At 43.4% G+C, this 17,558-nt stretch overlaps 1 protein-coding gene and 1 non-coding gene across 2 annotated transcripts in view; both read left to right on the top strand.

Annotated features, from left to right (window-relative positions):
• The window catches only part of LOC126462698 (homeobox protein six1-like), a gene marked incomplete at its 3' end in the record, with an annotated part of 422,686 nt that overhangs the window by 212,247 nt on the left and 192,881 nt on the right, over positions 1–17,558 (top strand). The window lies entirely within an intron of this gene.
• Positions 7,766–7,839, top strand: Trnat-ugu (transfer RNA threonine (anticodon UGU)). The gene has a single exon. It is a non-coding gene; the product is annotated as a tRNA-Thr (tRNA).

Raw genomic sequence — 17,558 nt, 5'->3', positions numbered from 1 at the left:
CTGGTAGATTGAAGTCTCCCCCTATTACAATAGTATGATCACGAAACTTCTTCACGACGTTCTGCAGGTTCTCTCTGAGGCGCTCAACTACTACGGTTGCTGATGCAGGTGGTCTATAGAAGCATCCGACTATCATATCTGACCCACCTTTGATACTTAACCCAGATTATTTCACATTCGCATTCGCTAATAACTTCACTGGATATTGTTGAATTCTTTACTGCTATAAATACTCCTCCACCATTGGCGTTTATCCTATCCTTGCGGTATATATTCCATTCTGTGTCTAGGATTTCGTTACTGTTCACTTCCAGTTTTAACCAACTTTCCGTTCCTAATACTATATGCGCACTATTTCCTTCAATAAGAGATACTAATTCAGGAACCTTGCCCTGGATACTCCTGCAGTTTACCAATATTACGTTGACTTTTCCTGTTTTTGGTCTCTGAGGACGGACGTTCTTTATCAACGATGATAATGTCCTCTCTGGTAAGCCGTCAGGTATTTTATCGTTTCGCCCAAGGGGGGGGGGTCCCTCTAACCTAAAAAACCCCCGTGTGCACGCCACACGTACTCTGCTACCCTAGTAGCTGCTTCCGGTGTGTAGTGCACGCCTGACCTGTCTAGGGGGGCCCTACAGTTCTCCACCCAATAACGGAGGTCGATGAATTTGCAACCATTATAGTCGCAGAGTCATCTGAGCCTCTGGTTTAGACCCTCCACACGGCTCCAAACCAGAGGACCGCGATCGACTCTGGGCACTATGCTGCAGATATTAAGCTCAGCTTGCACTCCGCGTGCGATGCTGGTTGTCTTCACCAAATCAGCCAGCCGCCGGAAGGAACCAAGGATGGCCTCAGAACCCAAGCGGCAGGCGTCATTCGTTCCGACATGTGCTACTATCTGCAGCCGGTCACACCCAGTGCGTTCAATAGCTGCCGGAAGGGCCTCCTCCACATTACGGACGAGACCCCCCGGCAAGCACACCGAGTGCACACTGGCATTCTTCCCCGACCTACCCGCTATTTTCCTGAGGGGCTCCATAACCCGCCTAACGTTGGAGCTCCCTATAACTAATAGGCCCGCCCTCTGTGACTGTCGGGACCTTGCCGGAGAATCGGCCACTGGCCCAACAGGCGAGGCACCCTGTGGTGGCTCGGAAACGATGTCATCACCACTAGGAAGCACCCCGTACCTGTTGGAAAGGGGTAAGGCAGCTGCCACGCGGCCAGATCCCACCTTCGCCTTTCGGCCAGGCACGCGCGAGCCCACCACTGTCCGCCATTCACCCTGGAGTGATGGCTGACCGGTAAGATGCTCACTGCCGGAAGACGCAGCGACATCAGGGGTTCCATGTGATTCCAAGGCCACCGAAGTAGGCATAGGTCTCACCACAGTTGCCCCAACGCCACTACGAGCCGACGCCTGCGCCTCGAGCTCGATGAGCCTAACAGACAAAGCCTCCACCTGCCCCCGAAGAGTGGCCAATTCTCCTTGCGTCCGCTCACAACAACCACAGTCCCTACACATGACTATGTTTACCCTACAAGCGAACGGTGTACTCGCCTTATTAGCAGCAGGAAATAGAAGTGCTCTCTCACTGACGGTCTAACCGACACTGAGCTGTTCTAACCAAACAAACAAAAGCCTGTACGATACGAGGGTCGATAGCAACGGCGATACTGTACACTACACTGTTATTAAAATAAACGGTTGTGTCTAGTAGGCACTCAAACACGCAAGAAATTACAAAAATAAAATAGTAACTACCCAGATAACTGAAAATAAGTTGTACCTGTTTGAAGCTCGTAAAAAGGTTCGAGTCCTCCGACGAGCATGGGTGTGTGTGCCGTTCTTAGCGTAAGGTAGTTTAAGTTACATTAAGTAGTATGTAAGCTTTGGGACCGATGACCTCAGCAGTTTGGTCCCATAAGACCTTACAGCGAATTTCCGTATGTAAATGAAGCCGTAGTAGAGAGAGAGAGAGAGAGAGAGAGAGAGAGAGAGAGAGAGAGAGAGAGAGAGAGAGCTGCAGCCTGTCCTCGATGTTATTAAATTTGTACATTCAGCAAGCAATAAAGGAAACCAAGGAGAAAATTCGAAAGGGAATTTCAGTTCAGGGAAGAGAACAATAACATTTGAGGTCTATCGATGACACTGTAATTCTGTCAGAGCCGGCAAAGAAATTAGAAAATCAGCTGAACGGAATGGATAGTCTCTAAAAAAGAGGTTATGAGATGAACGTGAACAAAGGCAAATGAAGGGTACCGGCGTGTAGTCCAATTAAATCAGATGACCCTGAGAGAACTATATCAGAAAATTAGACTCTGGACGTAGTGCATTAGTTTTGGTATTTGAGATGCAAATGACTGACGAAGGATGAAGAAAAAAAGGCTCTAAAACACAAACTGACAATAGTGAGAAAATCATTTCTGAAAAAGAGAAATATTTTCAACATACTATGTAGTAAATGCCTGGAAGATTTTTCTAAAAAAGTATTTTTCAGAAGCGCATCTTTATACCTTAGAAAAAGTCGATAAACGTTATACTCAAGAACAGAATAGAAGTTTTTAAAATATGATGCTACAGAAGAATGTTGAAGACTAGATAGGTAGCTACGATGATTAATAAGAAGGTATTGCGGCGAAGTGGGGAGAAAAGCAGTATTGGCACAACTTGACTAAAAGATGGGATCGTCCGAGGGGACTCATCCTGCGGCATCAAGGAATAGCCAGTTTGCTTTTCAAGAGAAGTATGAGCACAAAAACTGTAGACGGAAGCAAAAGGCTTGACTACAGTAAGAAGACACAACACACGAGTATCAGTAAGAACAATTTTGATATCTTCGTAGGAGACTGTTTACAGTTCAACTGTCGTCGAAGTTGAAATAATGAATTCTGTTAGTAATTTCTATCAGTTTCACCACTGTTTTGTGTGTAACCGATTCGTTAGAAGCAGCGCTTGCTATCGACGTGATTCTTTACTGCGAAGGACATAGCAGCGAGGTAGTGTCATGACTTTGAGAGACTGGCTGCGAGAACGTGCGGAGAAGTTCCCGATGTAACTAAAACAGGTAACGAGGTGTCGCCTGCCAAGAGCCGCTTTACAAAAAGTCCTCCCAGGCGTGCAGATACGTCGCGTCAGGTGAGCTGGCGTTCCTTTGAACGCGACCCAATATTCCCGGAACTGCGTGCCGTGGAGGCGTGGAGCAGTCTGTTTGTCCCGCTCAACTAATGTCTCGCGATCCATCTGAGAAGACCCTCTTGGGCAGAGGCCAGTATTAACGCGGTCCGACTCGATCCGTTCCCAGAGACATTCTTTCAGGTGTGTTGCACCACGGACAAGATGGAATGCGTGTGATCTTAACCCGTCAGGTAAAGGGCCGTACTATTAGCAACAAAATTATCCCCAGTCCAGTAGCAGCAGAAGTAGATATTTCAAGTAACAAATTGCTGGGCGTAGATGTGATGCTGAAGCTGAGTACGTGTAAAGCATAGAGAAATTAGCTGCTACTTTTCCTAGTCATAGTTTTCTTTGTAATGCGTACAGACGGCGAGATAAAGAATTGCAACAGTTAGAAGGGAACAATGAGTACGAAAAGTGTTAATTTCCGATAAAAGAAAAGTGAGCACGAGACAAAGGTTGTTCTGCACTGACTACCGAAATGTGACGAATACTTAATATACATAAAAACAACTGAACCAGGTGTTTTGTTCCACTCATGATTGCAGTTACTATAAATATGTGTTTTTTGGGTATTAACAATCTTGCACACTGACTGTCATTGCTGGGATTAAAATATCCATTTAATTTGCATTCACCACTACAGCGTATTTCCAGGTCTGTAGCCATTTTCAAGTGACTGAAACACATGTGATGTTATAGTAGTTAAAATACAAAAAATAAATAAAGGAACTCCATAATACAGCCTATCAAATGGGCATATTTGGTTACGGTCGAAGTGTTTGTCAGGTAACACAACGGTAGAAAACTGCGGCGTTGACCTAGAATGATACATAATTTAACATAAATTAAGTGTAAGTGAAGATGGTAGGCACATAATAAAAGAGAACATAGTATGATAAAATATTTTACACTTTACTGTACGTAGTAAAGAGATAACACGGAGCACCTTCCGAACACCATTGACGTAATGCACCTCTTGAAGGTGTGAAACTGTGCTGATCTGTGTACGAGTATAAAGAAATCTTGCGCCCATCCCATCAGGAAAGTAAAAATTGTTTAGTGTGTGCATGGGAGAAATGAAAGCAAGATTCATAGGTATGTCATAGCAGTGTGTTCACGAAAGACCTAGTGTCTTGTCATCGGTTGTGAAGTGAGGTAATGTGGTGAAATGTTTTATCATATGATATTCTCCTGTGCTATCGCCCTGCAATTTTTATGGTCTTTGGAATACCTCCTTCTTGCCTCATTATAATACGTACTTTCCGAACTCCTTTTATATCAAAGCTATCTTCAGTAGATATTTTTTTGGAATAGTGCTGTTTTGTTTTCATACCTAAAAATACGAAACAGTTGGCACGATAAACTTTTACACTACAGTCGCAGGTTCGAATCCTGCCTCGGGCATGGATGTGTGTGATGTCCTTATGTTAGTTAGGTTTAAGTAGTTCTAAGTTCTAGGGGACTGATGACCACAGCTGTTAAGTCCCATAGTGCTCAGAGCCATTTTATAAACTTTTACATAAATAAATACCTGCCTATGCTACCAAAATCTGCCTTTCTTCCGAAACTCGCCGCAAAAGTAAATATTATATTGCAACAAGAAAAAGGCTGTTGGGTTTACACCAAGAGTATTTTATACTTTCTGCGGAAAACTGCCTCACCAACGAAAATGTTACTCAACTTACGATTAATTATTGTGCCGTGGACGTCAGCCCGCTATTACAAACTGCGATAGGCTACAGCGACCTTTCCGCTCAACACGTTGTTTTCCACTGCTGTTCACAACAGCAGCAACTATTTTATGCGAATCGAGACACCCATAGTCTACCCTTGACATTGTATATCTGAATAACACGAGTACCTCAAACGTTGGGCCTCCACAATTTGGTAGCAGTTTTATCTATTATTGATTGCCAATGTTTACTCAAGTGTATGGTTTATAGGTAACATATTTAACTTAGCTTACAACAGTGCAACATAATAAATCAATCATCACCTTATAATGAATTCTTCTCTGCTTTTGTAAATGATGGAAGTCTATGTGAATGCAGCTTGCCGCTAACTTGGTGTAATGTTTTGTCTGTACAGAAGTGTATCTGTCGCCTTTATCGCTCTTTCCCTCTCACACATAAATCGGTACAATAAAAGTCAGGGCTTCGTGTTTTCTAGTTAGGCTGATCCGTGAAAAGACAGAGAAACAATTATGCTAATGGAGGATTCTCTCACTCTCTCTCTCTCTCTCTCTCTCTCTCTCTCTCTCTCTCTCTCTGTCCTTTATCTGTGTACAGTTTAAATATATTATTTACGTGAAATCAGCCTAGTAGAATCTCTGGTGGAAGATTGTCGGATTGCTAAAGGAGATTTATTTACTCTTCTTCGCGCTAAAGCGAGCTAGGAAAGTTTGTGCCGCTAGCGTGATAGATAAAGAGAAAGACAAACCTGTAAAAGAAAATTACATGAGACTTGGAACCAACAGAAAACGGAACATGTACGGAAATGGATTCAATATACAATTTTCCTCAGAAATAAGATTTGTGACCATTTTATTCTAGAGTGAATGACGAATGAGTTCTCTGTCTGAACCATTGATGATTGTCTGGGCCCTGTAATTAATTGGGAAGTTTCAGCTGTGACGAAGAGAGCCTGCAATCTCTGAGTTTTTTTTGAAATCGTCCAAAAAGGCTTCGTCTACATCTGAAATTTTAGATCTGTCGTAAACTGAACGAATTGTTCAAACGATCGATTTTCCCAACTGAATGCAGCGCTTAATAATAATAACAAATGTAAAGATCTTTTCCAGCAAGCCAGCCGCTGAATATTAAGACGAAGGGCTCCACCAGAGATTCTACTAGGCTGATTTCACGTAGATAATATATTTAAACTGTACACAGATAAAGGACAGAGAGAGAGAGAGAGAGAGAGAGAGAGAGTGAGAGAATCCTCCAGTAGCATAATTGTTTCTCTGTCTTTTCACGGATCAGCCTAACTAGAAAACACGAAGCCCTGACTTTATTGTACCGATTTATGTGTGAGAGGGAAAGAGCGATAAAGGCGTCAGATACACTTCTGTACAGACAAAACATTACACCAAGTTAGCGGCAAGCTGTATTCACATAGACTTTCATCATTTACAAAAGCAGAGTAGAATTCATTATAACCTATTTACAATATTTTCACTTTGAGTGGCATCAGAGTCGCAACGTAGTTACGAAATGATGACTAGGAATCGACTGACTGTGGTTTGGTATTAAACTTATGTCTCTATCGATTTTAGCCTTGCAGCATTTTCAAATGGTTTCCAAGTTCCTTAACACATGTAACAGTCTAAACCGGAACAACTAATGTGCCACATACGGGATGTAAGGGTAAAAGTGCAGTTATCTCTGTTGATGCCTGAGAGCGGTGTACTGTACAACATTACATCAGTATTTGCGTCGTTTGCAGACTAATAATTATAGCTGCTACAAGTCGTATGTTTGTAAGTTGGTTAGTACCTTCAAGTACATGTGGCGAGAGCAAGCCATTAATGCTTACCTTCCTCTGGCAGCAGGCCAAGGGTTGAAGTGGGAACGCATGGACGCATAATGGTTAGTCTATACTGCCGGGTGTAGTGCCCTTAGTGGTGCACTTAACAGCCATGCAGCAAACATTAGGACATAAAGCTGGTGGTGCGTTTGTGGGAAGACTTTTTGACACAGAGAAAAAACAACCAACATACATTAAGGCACCACATATAAAAATATCTTCACATATACCCATTACACCCTATATACATGAGTGAAACGCATCAGACGCTCCATTTCATGTTCCCCTATACAACCATGAATGTTGATGATATCAGATATTTGGGACATCGGTTGTTCCCTTTCAGTCTGTTACATGCGCTAATGCACTTCAGACCCATTTGAAAATGGCTTCATCCAGAAACCAACAGTGAAATAAATTGAACATTAGACCAGGTATAGTTTCTTGGCAAAAATATTTTCATTTCATAAATAACTTTATTAGCATACCGAGAGTGGCGCCAACATCTGACTCTCTGTAATTTGTAAGTACATTTTTACTGAAGGCTTCTCCTTCACACACACTCATCAACATCATATGCACGTCTGTCCCTACGCTTCAGCAATTTGCTATAAAACTTAACAGATTTATAAGAAGACAGTAACTGTTCTCGAAAGAACAGATACTGTAGATGACCGTGCAGCTTTACCCTGGAGTAAATGGTGACTAACTGAAACCCTCAGCTGCCGACAGGTGTTGTTGATATACCTCGATGTGGACAGCTGACAATGTGTGCCCCGACCGGGACTCGAACCCAGGATCTCCTGCTTTCGAGAACAGTTACTGTCTTCATGTATGTAGTTAAAGGCTACCCAGCCATTGACCTTCGTCTGTGCGAATGCGCACAGGTTGCCCAAACTCTTACGGGAATCGCCAAAGCGTGCGCGAGTAATGAGTGAATGGGCAAATGTGTATAAAGTACATTACATAGGTAGAATTGTGGACAGTTGGGAATGTGAGTCTCACGGGAAGCGTGGAAGGGATAAGTCCCTGTAGTCGCGCTGTTCATCTGTGTCCTCGGTGGCTCAGATGGGTAGAGCGTCTGCCATGTAAGCAGGAGATCCCGGGTTCGAGTCCCGGTTGGGGCACACATTTTCAGCTGTCCACATTGAGGTATATCACCAACACCTGTCGGCAGCTGAGGGTTTCAGTTAGTCATCACTTAATAGATTTGGCTTGCGCAGTTGCACTATGACACAAATCTTCAACGCTAAATTCATTCGACTTGCCACCGCAATAAATGTGAGCTTAGCGTGTTTGACGTTCTGTGTCGCTCGTCAGTTTGGTTCGTAATGTCCACGTGCATACGTTTAATGAAATTTGCCGTTTGTGTAATGGTATATTCATCACCTAACATTTTAGACCCAAATTGTAAGGAAACAATTCTCCCAGGAGCGTTTATAACTGAGCAAGTTTGATTCCAAATTACTCGCTGAGTGCGGCATTCGTGACATAATTTCCAATGTGTGTAGCTGTATTGCCAAACTGTGATATATCATTTCCATTACTGACGTGAGATGGCTAAATGGCCACAACCTAAAAGCCAAACTCAAATTTAAAAAAAGGGAGAACTTCGTGACATCGGCTGCAATGAATATAGATGTATCATACCCGATACGATACGAGGAAGTGGACAGAAATCTGAGGAAGATCGGAATGGGTCGGGGAGCGTGCACGGGTAGCAAAATTAGTTTAGCCGACCACTCGCGATAAGCGGGAAATAAAGGTTCGAGTACCGATCCGGCACAAATTTTAACGCATCACGATTTGAAAATACATCTATGCTCATTGCAACTGATGTCATGAAATTCGCTTTCAGAGAATAATTTAGAATAATATTTCATGCAGCTGCTGATCGTCAAATCCTATCTAAATGAACAAGCTTTGTTGTTCTATAGGATGTTTGAAGGATGTCCATCCGGTTTCAAAAGACTGCATTTTCTACATGTATGAAGACAAGAACTGAAACTTCAGCTGGGTTCCAGTTGAAAGTTGCTGTTTCATGCGATTGCCGATACTGCTCTCCCTGGCGGAACCAAACCAACATACGAGTCGAGGATGCCACAACGCAACAACAAGGACTTTCAGGTGCAATTCAGCACTCCTTAACAACGAGCTGCCTCAACGAAGGGTCGGTCGTAAGGGAAGTACGGATTTTGCATTGAACCGTTGGTCGTCTACGTGATTCCCCTTCCAACAAGTTTTAGTGAAATGCGGTGAGACACAGCAACAACAATGAGTGCATTAACTACAGAAACGATGGAAAAAGTGTGTGAGTTTGAACCACCCATATGCCAAAAAGGTGTGGGTGGTAGTAAAAACAGCAGCAACAACATGACACGAGAATATCCATACCTCATTCATCCAATATTTGAGAATGAGAGCGCTGAGTGACTTGCAACAAACTTTACAAATAATTTCAAGCCTTTACGAAACCTTTTTCGCTGACCAACCACACAAAAAGATAAAAGGAAAAAAGTTTGTCACTTACTACATTTTCGCAGTTCATGCAGCAAATCAACCACATGAAGTACGACGATTAAATTTATTAATTCCTGGCTACTAACTGTATTCGTGACACGCTTTGCAGACAGTATTCAAATATACCACCGAATGTACCAGAAAAATAATATCACTGTACAACACATAGTTCCTGAGATAAGACGTGATAAACACGACATGAAAAGCTACTGCGCGATTCAAGACGTTTAAATTTATTACTTCGCTGATACTAACTCTATTCGCAACACTTTTCGCACACAGTATCCAAATTTGCCGCTGAATGTGCCTACAGAACTATATCATTGTCCGACACGTAGCTTAGAAGATACGACGTCATATACTGAGATGCGAGAAACATCTGGCGCGTTATGCTCAAATGATTTAATGGCTCTGAGCACTATGGGACTTAACATCTGAGGTCATCAGTCCCTAGAACTTAGAACTACTTAAACCTAACTAACCTAAAGACATCATACACATCCATGCCCGAGGCAGGATTCGAACATGCGACCGTAACGGTCGCGCGGTTCCAGACTGAAGCTCCTAGAATCGCTCGGTCACATCGGCCGCCGCCACGTCATCAGTGACGTTTTATGGTATTACATCTTTGCTACTTACTGTATTCGCAACATTTTTCGCAGACAGTATCCGCATAAACCGGTGAATGTACCTGTAAAAATATATTATTTTACGACACTAGTTCAGGAGATATGACGTCACAAATGCTGAGATGAGCTTCTGCATCACGCATGACGTTTTAATTTATTATTTCTTTACTATTAACTCTGTACAAAACACATTTCTCAGACAGTATGCACATACGTAACTACATGTGTCTGCAACATTATATCGTATATCACATAGTGGAGGAGATACAACGTCGCAAATATTGAGCGGCGTGATAATAGAACTGCAGGGCGAAATTCGCTAGATGTACAGATGAAATACGTGTACAAATACGAGTGAGATATGTTGAATACATTTGACACGTGCGTATGCCGGCAAAGCCACGGATAAAAAGCTCATCCTAAACTTCTGTAACGGTTTCAATAAAATTTGGTATACATATTAATTACAATCTGGAGAGAAACACTGTAAGGGTAAGAATCACCGGCTTCATTTTGGAATGAGTGTGATAATGTGGAGAGAGAAGAAAGGACAAGGAGATGGACGGACAGCGAGAGGGAAGAAGGGGATAGGTCACGATATGAGGAAGAGGAGGAGATGGACATAGGGGATATGAAAATGGTCAGAGATAGGGGTTATGGGAAATTGACATAATAGGGGATAGGAGGAGATGGACAGACAAAGGAAAGGAGATGCTTAGAGACATGGAGAATAAGAGATAGGCAGGGAGATGGAGGAGGAAGAGGAGATGGACAGAGAAAGGAAAGAGATGGAGATGAACAATGAGAAGGGAGAGGAGGAGATCGACAACGAAAGGGAAGAAGCAGGATGATGTCAAAAGAGGAGATGGCCAAAAGAAAAGGATGAGAAGAGTGACAAAGAGGAGCAAGGAGGGGATGGAATTGTAAGGGACGAAGAGGAAGATGAGGAGATGGACAGAGACGGGAAGGAGGATATTTACTAAGAGAGGGGTTGAGAGGATGGAGTTAGAGGGGGAGGAGGCGATAGAGGGTGAAGAGGAGATGGAGAGAGGGGGAGCAGGCGTCTGACAGAGAGAGGAGGAGGAGAAGGAGGAAATGGAATTAGAGGGTGCAGGAGGAGATGAACAGAGGTAGAAGGAGCTGATGGACAGAGGAGGAGCACGTGGGCAGAGGGGGAAGGAGCAGATTGATAGAGAGTGGGAAGAAGTCATGGACAGAGAGAGGGGTGGGAGGAGATGGATGGAGAGTGGGATGTTGTGCTGGTGGACATAGAGACGGGAAGGAGGAGATGCATTAATAAAAGATTGGAATAAATACACATCCAAGAAACTCCGGGTACTCAGCTAGTAAAGAAATAAAAATATAGCCTAGTAAAAAAGGATGAATCTTTTTAAACCGCCCTGCACTTTGATACTTGTTCACTGCTGTTCTAATGCTGCAGCTAGAACTAAGTTTTTATTGTATGGGTAAAAATAGCAAGGTGAACGGGGTATGGGAGTTGTTGCACCGGTTAGGCATTGTGCGATCACTCTTAAAATGTTTCGCGGCAATTGTAAGGCGAGTGATGCACGTACTTACGTGCACGCGATAGCGGAGGAACTCGCCGGCGGGCCGTGGTTGTGCGGTGGGCGTGGCCCGTAGTGTGTGTGTGGCCAGGAGTCGGACAAATCGCCAGTCCTGCGGCGGCTCGCGCAGCATTTCTCGGCCTGAGTAATGAATGCGCCGTGCCTGGCTGCACTGCCCTCACACCGGCCGTGATGGAGATCATCGCGGCGCGGCTGCTTGCCAGGTGGCCGAGTCTCGTGCTTCTTCCCATCAGATAACCCGGCAGCGACGCGGAAATTTTTAACAACATTAGATTTTTAAGATATCTGTTCTGGTGAGGGCGCAAGAAATTTACCACGCGAATTTTATTATCGTGTTTAATTAAACGCTACTTGTTTCGAGTTACAATTTATTAATCAGGCCAGCGCTACAGGTCATTAATACGTAACGATACGTCATCTACAACGTACTTTCTTTTTAATTTTTATTTCGGCATCCGGGCGGGGCTCGTACAGCCATCATCATACTGCCATCTTCACACATAAAAGGAGTTCCTGTAAAGTTCGGTGTATGGTCACAGAAAATAAAGAAACAAAACTTACAAACAAAATACCTTACTGACTTTCAAAGTAATAATCATTAGTTACGAAACACTTCTGAAGTAGGTTGTAAAGCTATTGAAAACTATAGAATGGAGATGTGACCAGACCAATACGATACACGTACTTCCCATAACAGCAGTGATGGAATGTGAGGCGCCTTGTACTGTTCGTGAATTTTCCGGAACATCGATGTTCCTCGTGCCACAATTTAATAATCATTACTAGGCACATTTTGCTATAATCTTTGCGTTTGCATTTGGAGATCGCTTTCCATTCCGTTCACCACGTGTCTTTCATTATTAATCTGATAACGTTTAAAATGTCTGTAGACAGTAATTCCACGTGTCCTCTATCATCAACACAGATTGATGATTTGGATGGCTTGTCTACTGATTTATTGCGAAGAATGCCACAGTACACGGAATGCCCAGTACACGGTAACTCGTTGATTCGTAGTTGTAATTTGTAACATCAGATTCGTGATGTCATATGCTGTAGTATGGTTGGATCGTCCGCTACACAGATGTCTTAATAGTTCTAGTGCTGACGTGAAATCAGAAAGGATAACAAACTTATAGCCCACGAGCATCTTGCTGTATCGCAGTGCTCGTTGGATAGCTTGAGTTTCTACTGCTTGTCTTCGTCCTTAACAAACCCTAAATTGACCCCATGGTTACGGGATCTCTCTCCAACTGGGAATGTCTAGAGCCTTATAGGCAGGGCCCTCCAACCATCTCGGGATTTTAACAGTACAAAACTGCAATTGGACAGAATTTGGTACGATATTCCTCAGGAGAACATCCAGCAACCCCATCAATCAATGACAAACCGAACAACTGCTTGCATAAGGGCAAGGGTGGATAAATGCGCTACGAACTTGCTCAATTTGTGAAGATTTTTCTCGTGAAAAAATTGTACAATTTTTTTTGAAATTGTAATCATTTCTTTGTCTGTACATGTAAATCACGTCTGCCGATTTCCGTCCCATTCGGATAGTTTCTTCGTTGTGCGTCGTCGTCTCATTTTTTGTGTTAGAGTGTAACAGTTAGAGTGTAATAGTTAAGAGTGTAATACAAGGTTCCTTGCTTCCTTAGTTGACGAGTAACGCGAGACCAGTATCGGCTCTTACAGCTGTGGTGTTGGAAAAAATGGTCCCAATGGCTCCAGCAATATGGGACTTAACTTCTAAGGTCATCAATCCCCTAGAACTTAGAACTACTTAAACATAACTAACCTAAGGACATCACACACATCCATACCCGAAGCAGGATTCGAACCTGCGACGTAGCGGTCGCGCGGTTCCAGACTGTAGCGCCTAGAGCCGCTCGGCTACCACGGCCGGCGTGGTGTTGAATTTATAAATACTGGGTATATGGAATTGTAAAGATGGAAAACATTCGCTCAATGGAGGCACAGTCCTAGAGGATCGCCGATTTTGCTCATCATCTGCACGTGTCCAGTGCATACTTATATATAAAAATGGTGTATTTGTCAAGCATTTTCGATAAATGAAGGTCCAAAGTCTTCTGTGACTACTGGATGCCAGATGACTGCATCTGGCTAAAGCAGCAGATTAGGATTCTGGCCGTACTATTTCGTCATTTTTTTCTTAACATTCCACCAAACACTTGTATATTTCAACCAGTCATGTTTGTTCAGATAAGATCAATATTGGAGAGTGTAATCGAGGTAGTAAGGAGCTTCAATGATGAATGCAGGCTCATCATACGAGTGTTTGGTGGAATTCTAGTCTGCCGTCATAGCCGCTATTAGACAGTTGGAATTTTCGTATGGTAAAACGCTGAACCTCGATTTCTCGGAAGTGCTTGAGAAGCGCATCGTACTAGAGTAGTATTTGTTATATCTAAGTATGCACTACATCTGAGTGAAATATGAGCAAAATTAGTGATTGCGCATACTACACTGGTCTGTTGGACACCTCTGCGGGCTGTGGCAACAGTGAGTACGGGCAAACACAATTCATAAGCAAGCGGAGCAGCGGAGAGTTAAAGGAAAGGAAAGCAGTAGACACGTGGTGGCCTGAATCATAATAGTGGCGGGCTGTTCATAAAGCGGAGAGGAGTTACGACGCGCCCTGGTAAACAGGCGCGGCTGGCGCGCCTCCAGCGGCTGCGACCAGCTGTCGCCCAGCCGACCGGCAGGTGGCTGTGGCCGCCACGCTAACACCCCTCAAAATGCCCCCAGGTCCCTACTCACCGCCGAGCAACTGGCGCCAGTCACGTGCCAATTGCACCATGTCACAATGTTTTGATCCCAATTATGGCTTCTGGGGCAGGGACCCTGCGACAGGTGGATGACTAACTCCAAACATCCAATACCACCCCCTCGGATGGGTAATTTAGAGATCTGATTCGGAAGCGAAAGAGAATCAATTGCGCCAGTGGTGACTACTGCCGCCATTCGTGTAGCAAGAAAACCATGTCACACTGTTTTCCCAATTACTGCTCTCGCGGCGGGCGTAGTGACAGGTGGATGTTTAACTCCAAACATCCAATACCACTCTCTGGGATTGATAATTTAGACATTCGGACAGGGAAAGGGTATCAACTTGCGCTATTGGTGGCTATTGGTTTCATTCGTGTGGCAATAAAACTCTGTCTTAATGTTTCGATTCCAAATTATGGCTTCTGGCGCAGGGGCGCGATGGATACAGTGACAAGTAGATGACTAGCTCCAAACATCCATAACCACCCGTTTGGCTGGATAATCCGGAAATACGGACGGCAAAATGAGATCAGCTTGCGCAGGTGGTGGCTACTGTTGCGTCACGTGGCAATAGCATCATGTGACAACCACTTCGATTTCTAATTCTGGCAGTATCGGTACAAGCAGTTGTGAAAAAATGATGAAATATGCTAGTCACTTGAAATTTGTGCGTTTGCTATGCTGCTTAGTGGGGGTTCCGCGAGCGGATCGCAGTATTGCATTAAGGAGATCAAAGAAACAGCAGGTTCCCTGAAGTGGCCACACAGAAAGCCAGAACACTGGTGCAAGAGGATTTTCGCGAGCAATAAGGAGACCTAACAAGCCACCCGGCGGGTGAGTAGCAAATGAGAATACGGAGCTATTTATAGTAATCCACCAATAATTAAATCTAACATTTGTAACAGAGAAATAGTAGTGGGATAAGGATGATTGATATAAGAAAACAAGAATACAATATCAACGAATACTAAGGAGTAATGCCGGCCGGAGTGGCCGAGCGGTTAAAGGTGCTACAGTCTGGAACCGCACGACCGCTACGGTCGCAGGTTCGAATCCTGCCTCGGGCATGGATGTGTGTGATGTCCTTAGGTTAGTTAGGTTTAAGTAGTTCTAAGGTCTAGGGGACTTATGACCACAGCAGTTGAGTCCCATAGCGCTCAGAGCCATTTGAACTAAGGAGTAATAGCAAAAATAGGTAGCGTGGATGTTGGTCGCTCTGTGATGCTCGTGATTCTTAAGAAGTACTTAGGGGACGTCCATTAATTATGTAAGCTCAAAATAGAGAAGGGAGGGGTCCGGCAAAATCTCACCAAATCTCATTTAAAGGGGGTGGAGGCAATGAAAATCCCACAGAACATACATTATTATAACTGATAACATTTTGTTTCGTAAAATTAATCCAGATAATAGGCATTATTAAAGTGTCCAACAAAAATTATGGCATCTCTGAAATTAATGCTTTACACTTGTGCATGTCCGGGATTCCCTGATTTGAACCAAGTGCCATGCAAGTGTCAGATTTCACTCGGGGAGTTCCCTGCAGCGCCGGTCGAAATCAGTGCGTGTGTGTCACTGAATCAGTCATGATATTTTGCAACGCATATACCTATGGCCGATGTTACTGTGTTCAGTATGAATTTGTCTCAAAACTTTTACATTTTTATATTAAGCGACCAACCGAGAAGTCGAAACAGGCGTGCGAGCTAGAAGTCAATCGCTTGCGGAAGGAAGTTAAGTTGCAGTTCACTGACAAGAATTGTCTTAGTGGTCATATCAAGAGATAGAAAAGCTACGGACTCATACGGCTCAAAAGATGGAGCAAATAATGTTGTCAGTCATCTGCAGTGACATTTAATGTATATAATGTATCAATAAAAGGTCAGTTTTTTTAGGAATCCATCAAAACGATTAACACTCTTTTCGTGGAGCCTTTTTGTCCCTCTGTCTCTGTCCGTCTGTCCGTCCAAATATTACTCAGTTGTGTCATGTTTAAAATAAAATTTGCTTAATCACATGCTAAAAACACTGTTTAATACACTTTCTAAATAAACGTGTTCATTTTTAAAGTGGTGTAATTAGTGTTGAAACTTCACGTGAGGGAGAAGGGGGTCCCGGGGACGTATATACAGATTTGCCAAAGTCTTTATTTGCAATTTCACAAACATGGTAGGTCCTGTAGGCGATGATATCTCTATCCACAAAACTCTCCAGTCCAGATACATTAGGTACACCGGATCCACCACGTACAACAGCGACGGTTAACCATCCATTCCCATGAGAAAATGAATCGTTCAGATCAATACTAAAATTCAGCCTACATCCACAAAACACAGCAGGTCCATCAAGTAAGGAGTGTGCAGCGACAGATTTGACGGTGTTCTTCTTCTTGTCAGCGGCTGAAGTAGTCATTTCTATGTCTTCAATTGTCCTGTAAATGGTCTGTCTTGCACGACGACGACATCTCCTATAAGGCATCTTGGCAGCGTTCAATGCAGTTGCCTGTGCAGCAGCAGCAGCGCGAATGACCGGCTACGCCGTGATCGCTCGCTTATATCCCCGCTGACGCGGGACTTAGAATATTTCACAGTGCCAGCTACGCTACAAATTACAGGGCTACGCTACAAATCACTTTATTTGTGGAAATACAGAGTACAATCACCAACAAACTTTACATATTCACAACATCCTTTACCTTTAATCCAAATAAATACAGTTTCATTAACAGATAACTTACGTCTACTACGGGTATAAAGGGAAAGGGATGAAGGGGACGTATATACAGATTTGCCAAAGTCTTTATTTGCAATTTCACAAACATGGTAGGTCCTGTAGGCGATGATATCTCTATCCACAAAACTCTCCAGTCCAGATACATTAGGTACACCGGATCCACCACGTACAACAGCGACGGTTAACCATCCATTCCCATGAGAAAATGAATCGTTCAGATCAATACTAAAATTCAGCCTACATCCACAAAACACAGCAGGTCCATCAAGTAAGGAGTGTGCAGCGACAGATTTGACGGTGTTCTTCTTCTTGTCAGCGGCTGAAGTAGCCATTTCTATGTCTTCAATTGTCCTGTAAATGATCGCGGTTCCATGAGAAGTCTTGTCTTTAGCTGTTATTCTGTTTCACCGATGACATCGCTAAAGACGGGATTTTAAAATTAACTCTTTTTCTTTTTTTCCGAGTTACTCCATCTTGCAAATGTAATAAAACACAAGGTATCAATCACTTCATCGCATGGCATCAAAATTTAAATGGGCAGCACAGGACGAGCTATTACACTAATAGAGAAATGTGATAATATCATTAGTATAC

The sequence above is a fragment of the Schistocerca serialis genome, chromosome 1 (assembly GCF_023864345.2).
Source record: "Schistocerca serialis cubense isolate TAMUIC-IGC-003099 chromosome 1, iqSchSeri2.2, whole genome shotgun sequence".
NCBI classification, from domain to species: Eukaryota; Metazoa; Arthropoda; class Insecta; order Orthoptera; family Acrididae; genus Schistocerca; species Schistocerca serialis.
Note: the sequence above shows the minus strand (reverse complement) of the source record. Positions and strands in the feature narration are given on the sequence as shown.